At 36.8% G+C, this 8,695-nt stretch overlaps 1 long non-coding RNA gene across 1 annotated transcript in view; it reads left to right on the top strand.

Annotated features, from left to right (window-relative positions):
• LOC112143266 overlaps window positions 1-3,594 on the top strand; it is a 4,377-nt gene extending 783 nt beyond the window's left edge. Inside the window, exons 2-3 of the long non-coding RNA XR_002918710.2 lie at window positions 3,175-3,311; window positions 3,402-3,594. This is a non-coding gene — a long non-coding RNA (uncharacterized LOC112143266). The remainder of the gene's footprint in view (window positions 1-3,174; window positions 3,312-3,401) is intronic.
• The last annotated feature ends 5,101 nt before the right edge of the window (window positions 3,595-8,695 follow it).

The raw sequence follows: 8,695 nt of genomic DNA, 5'->3' as shown, positions 1-8,695 counted from the left end.
GAACAATTCATGTGTTTAAAATTGCATTATGGACCTGTCAGTTCCCCACATTCTTACTGTGTTTATTTGTTTTGTCTTCATTAGCCTGAAAGTCAAGCAGAAACTGACAAGTTTTTCAAAATGCTGGATGACGATGGCGATGGCGTCGTCGATTTCAACGAATACATTGTCCTAGTCGCAAGCTTGGCTATGTTGTTGGCCCCCTAGAAGAAAAATGTTTACCCTGGTTTACTTCGTTTGAGCATTTAAAAATAAGCAACGATCATGCACTACTGTTGTGTCTTGTGAGACCCATGCAAAACCTTTTCATGAAACCTGGAGTAAGTTGAGCTGTAACTTGCATGCCATTTGACTATTTGATGGTGGATCCTGCCAAAATGCAAATAAAGTGTTCATCTCTCCAAACTGTTTTTATTTTTCTGCAGCGAAATAAAGATGCAAGAGAGAACCTTGATATAACTTCTTGTTCACTTTAAAACGGTACTAGTTGTTACAAACTGGCTCTAGACCACATGTGTCAAAATCAAGACCCGGGGGCCAGATTCGGCCCTCTGGGTAGTTTTATCCGGCCCTCCAGATCTTTTTATTTTGGTTTTAATGACCCGATGTTATGGGGACAACAGCTTCAATAAAAGCTCCGACAGATTCCCCTGTCGCTCACAAGAACCGAGCTGCGTTCAAGAGATGTGCAGGGCTATAGAGCCAAATTGATGCCAATATTATTTGAAAACCAAATAGAACAAATTTATTTAAAAAAAAAAGATGTTTGGCTAAAAACAAAAATTAACTTAATGTCAACTTCAAATATACAATTTTTTAAGGTTTCGAAACTAAAAATTTAAATTCAATTTTTTTTTAGATTCAACTCTATTTTTTGTTTGTTTGTTTGTTTTCGAATATGAAAATTTCAGTTCCAAAACTTTTTGCCCCTTTGTGGTGGGGCTAACACGAAGGACCAAACCAAATGGATGAGAGTGGTAACTTCAGTTCTGGTGCATTCACCCACTCTGCTAGAACAGAGTTTTGGACACAGTTTGTACGGTATAAAACTCTGCTCTTTACATCCGTCTTGGGACAACTTCAGAATATGATAGTACAGAAAGTCAGTGAAGACAATGGGACTGAAGTCAGCACTCTCTTTAATTTTTGATTGGCCCTTTGTGTTAGCCCCTCCACAACAAGGCTAAAAGTTTTGAAACTGAATGATAAAAAAGAGTTTAGGCTGGAAAAAAAAATGAAACTGATTAAGTTTGGGGATTGAAATTCTGAGTTTGAAACCTTAAAAAAATAGAACATTTGAAGTTGAAAATAATTCATTTATTTCAGAACAGTAAAAAAAGTCCGACATTTTAATTTTTTTGGCAAAACACCAATATTTTTTCAATTTCTTTTATTTGGGTTTGAAATAATATTGCCCCAAATTTAGCTCCATACAGTTCCAGCCCAAGACCACCATTTAAAGTGCCATCTACGTCTCTTTAAGTCTGTTTTATAGTTTACATTATAATGTTTTTTGCACCTATAAAAGTTATTACTTTAATGTTCAATATGTAGCACTATTTGAAACCTACTTTTAAGGGTTGTAAAACAGTAAGTTAACATTTGCACAAGAAAATGGATTAATTATGAATGCTTTTTGAGGTACATTCTTGTTACCTGTTGCACTTTAAGTGACAGGCAGCAGAATTTTGAAGTTTTTGAAAGAGTACACATATTGCACTATAAGGAAGCAAATTCATGTGCAATCTTTTTTTTTTTTTACTCTACAATGCATGTACATGTATGTATTTTTGTACAAAAAGGAAAAAGGAACGGGAGAAATACTTGTTGAGACAATAAGCTAAAAGAGTTCTTTGCAAATTTAACTACACGTTGTAATTAAATAGAAGAACAGAAAAGTGAAATATTGACTGAATGTTTTGGCATGTTCGGACCCCGGTCTACCAAGCTGACTGAGTTACTGGACCTCTCGCCAAATTAGTTGAAGACCCCTGACTTAGATCAAACAGAGAGAAATAGTTGTCAGCATTGTATGACTAATACACACTTGCCATCTACAATAGTTGCACAAAAGCCTATGTTTGCTCATCATTTTTCATCTTGTAGCCTTTTATAAAGTTTTCTTAGCTTAAGGGCTAGTTCTGGGCTAGTTCTAGCTGTTGAGAACTTGTGGTGGAGGACCCAAATGCAGGACAACGGATTGAGAGAAAGATGGTTTTATTTCGAGCTGAGATCCTGGATGGCAGATGGTTGGTCCAAGGCGTGACAGGAGGGAGTCCGGGTGATCCTTGACAGAAGAGCAAACGTTAGTGACAGGAACTAGGAGTAAAAGGCTTTGACTTACTACGTGGCTAGAAAGCAACTCAGGGTCGGTATACTCTATCGGAGTGGAGCAGGTGTGGTGAATCAGTGCCTGAGGTGGATAGCAGGCCCTGACACTGGCCTAGTAATAAACTACAAAAAAGCTTTTTTTTATGATCTATTGTTATTTACACTAAATCCCAGTCAACTTTTTCTTTTTATTGCATTCATACACTGAAACTCGTGCAGTTATGTTTGTATTTTTTAGTTTGATTTGTTCCAATTTTTTTCCAATCGTGTTTAAAAGAGTAAGTTACCACTCCCATGACAAAACAAAAACCTGTTTTTTTAAACAGGTACCACCGCTCTGAGGATAATAGGCTTCAAAGAGAATGAGGAGTGTGCATTCTTATAGAGAAGGTGTGTCGGAGGATTTAAAAGGATGTAGTCTGCATTTCCTCCACACTTCCAATTTCTCCATTTGCTGCGGTCAAGCAAGTCTCACAAACGTTCGGTAAGTAAGAGAGAATCATCAAAATATTACATTTAAAGTGATTTGTTTGTATGCATTTACTTTTAAACTATATATTTTAAAATTGTGGATTAAATTGCATGCAGATTTTGGTTTTATTTTAGAGAATTTGTGACAATGAGGTGTTGGAATTATTTCAAATGTTACCCTTTGAACTTTTAAAAACTATTGAATGAAAATAAAGTTTTTTCCTTATTCAAAAACCAGAGGAAAATTAGAGGAAAATTAGGAATGAATCATCTCAGACTCCAGCCGGGTGACGTCCACCACTTCAAATGAGGGCTAAAGTCTGACAATCCTAAATGGTGAATAGAAAATGAACGGCTATGTTTTTGTTTCAGACACCATGACTACAATCTTTGAGGCAATTGCAATTCTCAGGAAGATTTTTGACAAGTATGCTGGGAAAGAGGGAGATGCAAAGACTCTGACAAAGAAGGAAATCACTACACTGCTGAAAGAGCAGCTTGGAGGAGATGTAAGAACAATTCATATATTTCAAATTGCATTATAGACCTTGTTGAATACCCCACATTCTTACTGTGTTTATTTGTTCTGTCTTCATTAGCCTGGAGACCAAGCTGAAATTGCCCAGTTTTTCGAAATGCTGGATGCTGATGGCGATGGAGTCGTAGAGTTCTCTGAATATGCTGCTCTAGTCGCGAGCTTGGCTATGATATTGGCCCCCTGAAGGAAAGAACTGCCTGGTTTATCTCATTTCAAATGAGCATTTGAATAATAAAATCAACATCCAAGCACTACTGTTGAGTCTTCCATCCATCCATCCATCTTCTTGACCGCTTTGTCCCTTCCGGGGTCGCGGGGTGCCGGAGCCTATCCCGGCTACTGAAGGGCGAAGGCGGGGTACACAGGACAGGTCGCCAGTCTGTCTCAGGGCCTCAATCACACACACATTCACTCTCACATTCACACCTAGGGGCAATTTAGAGTCACCAATTAACCTATGAAGCATGTTTTTGGACGGTGGGAGGAAGCCGGAGTCCCCGGTGAAAACCCACGCATGCACGGGGAGAACATGCAAACTCCACACAGAAAGGTCCCAGCCGGGAGTCGAGCCGGGGCCTTCTCGCTGTGAGGCAAGAGCGCTAACCACTGCGCCACCGTGCAGTCCCACTGTTGAGTCTTGTGAGACAAATTCAAAAAGTTTTTTTTTTTTTTTCATGAAACCTGGAGTTGGTTGAACTGTACTTGGAAGCCATTTGACTATCTGATGGTGAATTCTAAGAAAATGCAAACAAAGTGTTCATCTCTCAAAATTGTTTCTGCTTTGAGCTACAAAATAAATCAACAACAGAGAACCTAGACATTTTTTTCAAAACAACAGATCTTAATATAGCAGTATTATTTTATGGTGGAAAACGTATACATAATGAATGCATAAAAGAGGCCAAACCAAGTAGTGAATGAATGTAACAGTTTTAAAAAACATGACATTTTTGCTAAAAAACGTCTTTTTTATTTATCTGATGGTGTAATTTTCATTTGCAAAGATACAAACTTTTAGATAAATGACAAGAAAATGGGTTGAAATGTTTTAAATGTACACAATATGATAGATGTCAAGGGATATACATAACACAAGACAGTACAAGAAACAATATTTCACTTTTATTGAAATATAAATGTTTCAATGTTTCGCACCAGTCTAAGCAAAGTTGCCCAGACTTCCCTCTTCTCGGTCACTTCCTCCAGCTCATTTGGGGTATCCCAAGGCGTTCCCAGGCCACCCGAGAGACGTTATCCCTCCAGCGTGTCCTGAGTTTCCCTTAGGAGCCCAGAACACCGCCCTTCTCACCCCATCTCTGAGGGAGCGTCCAGCCACCCTGCGGAACAAGCTCCTTTCAGCTGTTTAAATTCAGGATCTCTTTCAGTCATGGCCCAGAGCTCATGACCATAGGTGAGTATTGGAATGAAGATCAACCGGTAAATTGAGAGCTTTGCTTTCTGGCTCAGTTCCCTCTTCACCACAACAGACCAGTGCAGTGGCCACATTACAGCGGACGTCACAACAACCTGCCTGTCGATCACGCACTCCGATCAAATTTCACTTGTGAACAACACCCTAAGATGCTTAAATTCCTCCAACTCCTCCCATCCAGAGAGGGAAAACTACCTTTCTCAGGTCAAGAACCGTGGCCTCAGACAGAGCGGTGCATGTAAACCCACTTCGTTAAGTTTAGCCCAGTAAAAAAATAATAATAATTACACCCAGCAGTATTTAAACATGTTTAGTTATCAGTGAGTGTTAATTTTTAATTTGTGAATAAATAATTTGAAACACTTTATTTCTTACCTACGTTATTTTCTGTTTCTATGAAAAATAATGTTTTGATTTATATTGTAGTAACCTTACGTAACAGGAGTTTACTACCTACGAACAGGCAGAGGCTGTTTTACACTTTAGCAAAAAAAAAAAAAAAAACAGCTCACTCGATTAGTAAATGTTTTCTCCAATTTCCAAATAGATCCCAACTGACTATTCTGAAGTGCACAAGGCTCTGTTGATTTTTTTTTCTTTCTTTCAAGCTTTTCTACATTAGATATAGTAGGTGTGACTAGTGCAAACTTAATCATTTAAAATATTTGTACAGCCTGTGTGTGCCCAACATTTTTTATATTTGAGTGGGGGTCCATTTTGCTCAGTTTTACTAAAAAAGTAGCTCTAACATGTACAAACATGTAATTACAGGCATATAAGATGAGTATTACAACAGGGAAAAAGTCAAATTATCATGAAAAGAATTACCTGTAACCTTTTTTTAGAAAGTTTTCTAACTAAAAATGAAATTAGTTGTTTTTTTTAAAGTTCACTTGAAGTTTAAACTAAATCCTTGTAAAGGTAAGCATGAATAACTAAACTTTTAAGCTCTTACTATGGAACAAAGTCAGGATTTCCATCAGTTTCTGTGTTTTATTAGCAGAGTGGTAGGACACATTGAAGCACAGACCACTGCTTTTGACAGTAGTGGCAGGTTTGCTCAACTGAGAAGAATTTTGAGTCTATTTGCCTTCTTCTCATGAGTCTACCTTGATCTTTGTGCTGCAAAACCAAATTTACCTTTTAAATTTGATTTCTCCCTATCACTATTTCTAGCCATCTTTCATATACTTTTATCTCCTAACATATCTTTTGCATGATAGTTATGTCTTAGGAACATCAAATACATTGATTCATAGCAAATGGCTTCAGTTTTATTTTGTTTTTTTATCAATATATAGGATAAAAATTACATTTAACAGCCACAATAAACATATAAATTAAGTGTTTTCAATGCAGACAGGATTTTAAGAGTTGCCTGTTTAAAGAAAATCCTAGAAAATCCTGGACACGAGGTCCCTCTTCAGAGAGGAGGATAGAGAAATATTAATAACTGGGCGGGGTTAAGTTGGACACACAGCCGTTTATTAGGGTGACATAAAAACCAAGAAAAGTAACAAACAAAATACCTGAGGCTGACTTAATGTTTGAAATAATTAACTTAAATTCTCAGACATTTTAGCAAAAAAAACTAATGCAGTCACCAAAACACAACAACAACTCAAAATGAAACCACAAACAAGATTAAATTCAACAAAAGAACAAATCTAGAGGGAAGCCTGAGCTTACACAAGCTTTAGTCCAGAAAATGATGGTCTGCTTGACTGCAGTCTGAATACAGAAGGTTTGGGACTCGATACGGAACAAATTAGACGGACTTGGTCCAGAACAAATGTTTTTCCAACAAAACATGCAGACAAGACCAGGGATCATAACAACTTTTTTTTTTTTTTTTTGCTATGACCCATATTAGACATCCCTCCACATAAATCTAAATGTATCAGCGAATGCTCTGATTCATTCAGGATGGTGCTGGAGTGGTTTGGATGTTTTTCATTTGGAGATATTTCCCCTCTAATCCAAGAGATTTTCTAAATGTTCTCATATCTGAGAAATCCTCTTGGTTTGGAGATTACTTGTTTTACATTTTTATAAAAGTAAGCCAAAATGACCCTTTCAGAGAATGTTTCTGCTTTGGTACGAAAAAAAAAGAAGAAGAAATATCTGTTTGGGCAGGTGCTGCAACAGCTACTATCTCCCTCAGAAACCTCAGAATTTTCGTAAAGCACACACAACTTGCGTCCAGACTTGTCAGCAGCCAAACAAGCAGAAACTTGTTAACAATTTTTACGCAAGTCGCCAATCATAATGAGGATAATTAATCTTCTATTTAAAGGTTATTTTGATTGTGTTTAATCTACAAAACAAATTCAGATTAATCCAAGAATCAATTTACTTAATTTTAGACACTGGACACAATAATACTTTAATTATGTCGTGAAGCTGTTCATGTAAGATCTCAGCTTTATAACTAAGTCTGTTTGTCTTAAAGACTTTCATGTGAAACAGAAATCATGAAATGTAAACACAATACAGCTGAAAAGAGAGCCCTTTATTTATTTGTGTGGTCTCTGTTGATCTTGTGATGTAGGAACAAAAGTAATTGCAATTTAAAGTCCCATTCCAACTATATTATTTTCTATTGTAAAGTGTTCCTGTGGTGTTTTAGTTATGATTATATTATGACTATAGTTGTGATTTCCAAATCAAAAAGCATGGCTGTTGCTGCGTCCCAAAACCAAGCTTTTTTTTAATTCTGATCAACACAATTTGGAAAAAAAAATGCTCAAAAAAGCAGTTTTAATCTTAAATTATTTTATACATGTCCTCCATCACCAGAAAAATGCTACAAGAACACATTAAAAAAACACCAGAAACACTTTAACTGAAATGGAAATTGTATTTCTGGTGTTTTTATGGAAGACATGGAGAAAGATAAGATTAAACTGCATTTCTGAGTATGTTTTTATCCAAATCGTGAATCAGGAACAAAAAATGTTGTTTGAAAAGGCCTGTAGCTGTGATGTAGCTGCTGCAGTTGGCAGGCCAACAGCTCCCTGCTCCACTCCATTCTGATGCATCCACATGACTAGATCCATGTACTGGATAGCTCCAATATTGGTAACCATTTTTGTTGCACCTCCAATGTTAGGTTTGGGGTGTGAAGGGTTGTAGGCTAGTGGGTGAGAGTGTAGACAAAGGGATAATGGGAAGTTAGAGCAGGCTGACTCAACAGTTTATTCCACAAATCAGATGCTAATTTCTATTCATTTCCGGACGCTTTGGAGAAACCATACTACAAAACGACACTTTTTTTATATAAAAGCAGCATGATCATAATTAAAGGACTGCTCAAAACAATTTTATAACATATATATATTGTTATGCACATTACAGCCATCACATTCTCTTTTTGGACTATTTCCTGATTCTGATAACATCTTTATTTTGTTTTTTCCTAAAACAGATTAACCCTGCAGAACCCACAGGGACACATTTGGTCACTGTTTTTCCATTTCTCTCTCTCTTTTCCTTCTTTTCAAGCATTATTTTAGTCTTATTTACCTTTTTTCTTATATTTTTGGCTGCTTAAATTCTAAAATGAAAATAAGTCTCAGTAACTTTTAAAGCTCAAAATAAAATTGTTTCTTGGGTTCAACGGGGTTAAAAATTCTCGTCAGGGTGAACTGTTAAGTTTTTGCATTCATACAATTTTGCCTATTGTAGCATGATGCAACTGTGCAGCAAGGAGGACAGAAAATAAAAAGCAGGTAGAAATGTCAAAAATGCTTAAGCAAAATTGTTGCACCAAGTCAAATCACCCCAAAAACGAAAAGAAAAGATGCAAAACTGCCGATTATAATATATGGTGGGGTGTGGGCCCAACTCCAGCATAATAAAGTCTCCTTCTGGTTCAAGTTAATGTGAGTTCATGAGAGGCAAACAATGCGGAAGCTTTTTGT

This window comes from Oryzias melastigma, linkage group LG16, assembly GCF_002922805.2.
Source record: "Oryzias melastigma strain HK-1 linkage group LG16, ASM292280v2, whole genome shotgun sequence".
In the NCBI taxonomy this organism is placed as follows: domain Eukaryota; kingdom Metazoa; phylum Chordata; class Actinopteri; order Beloniformes; family Adrianichthyidae; genus Oryzias; species Oryzias melastigma.
Note: the sequence above shows the minus strand (reverse complement) of the source record. Positions and strands in the feature narration are given on the sequence as shown.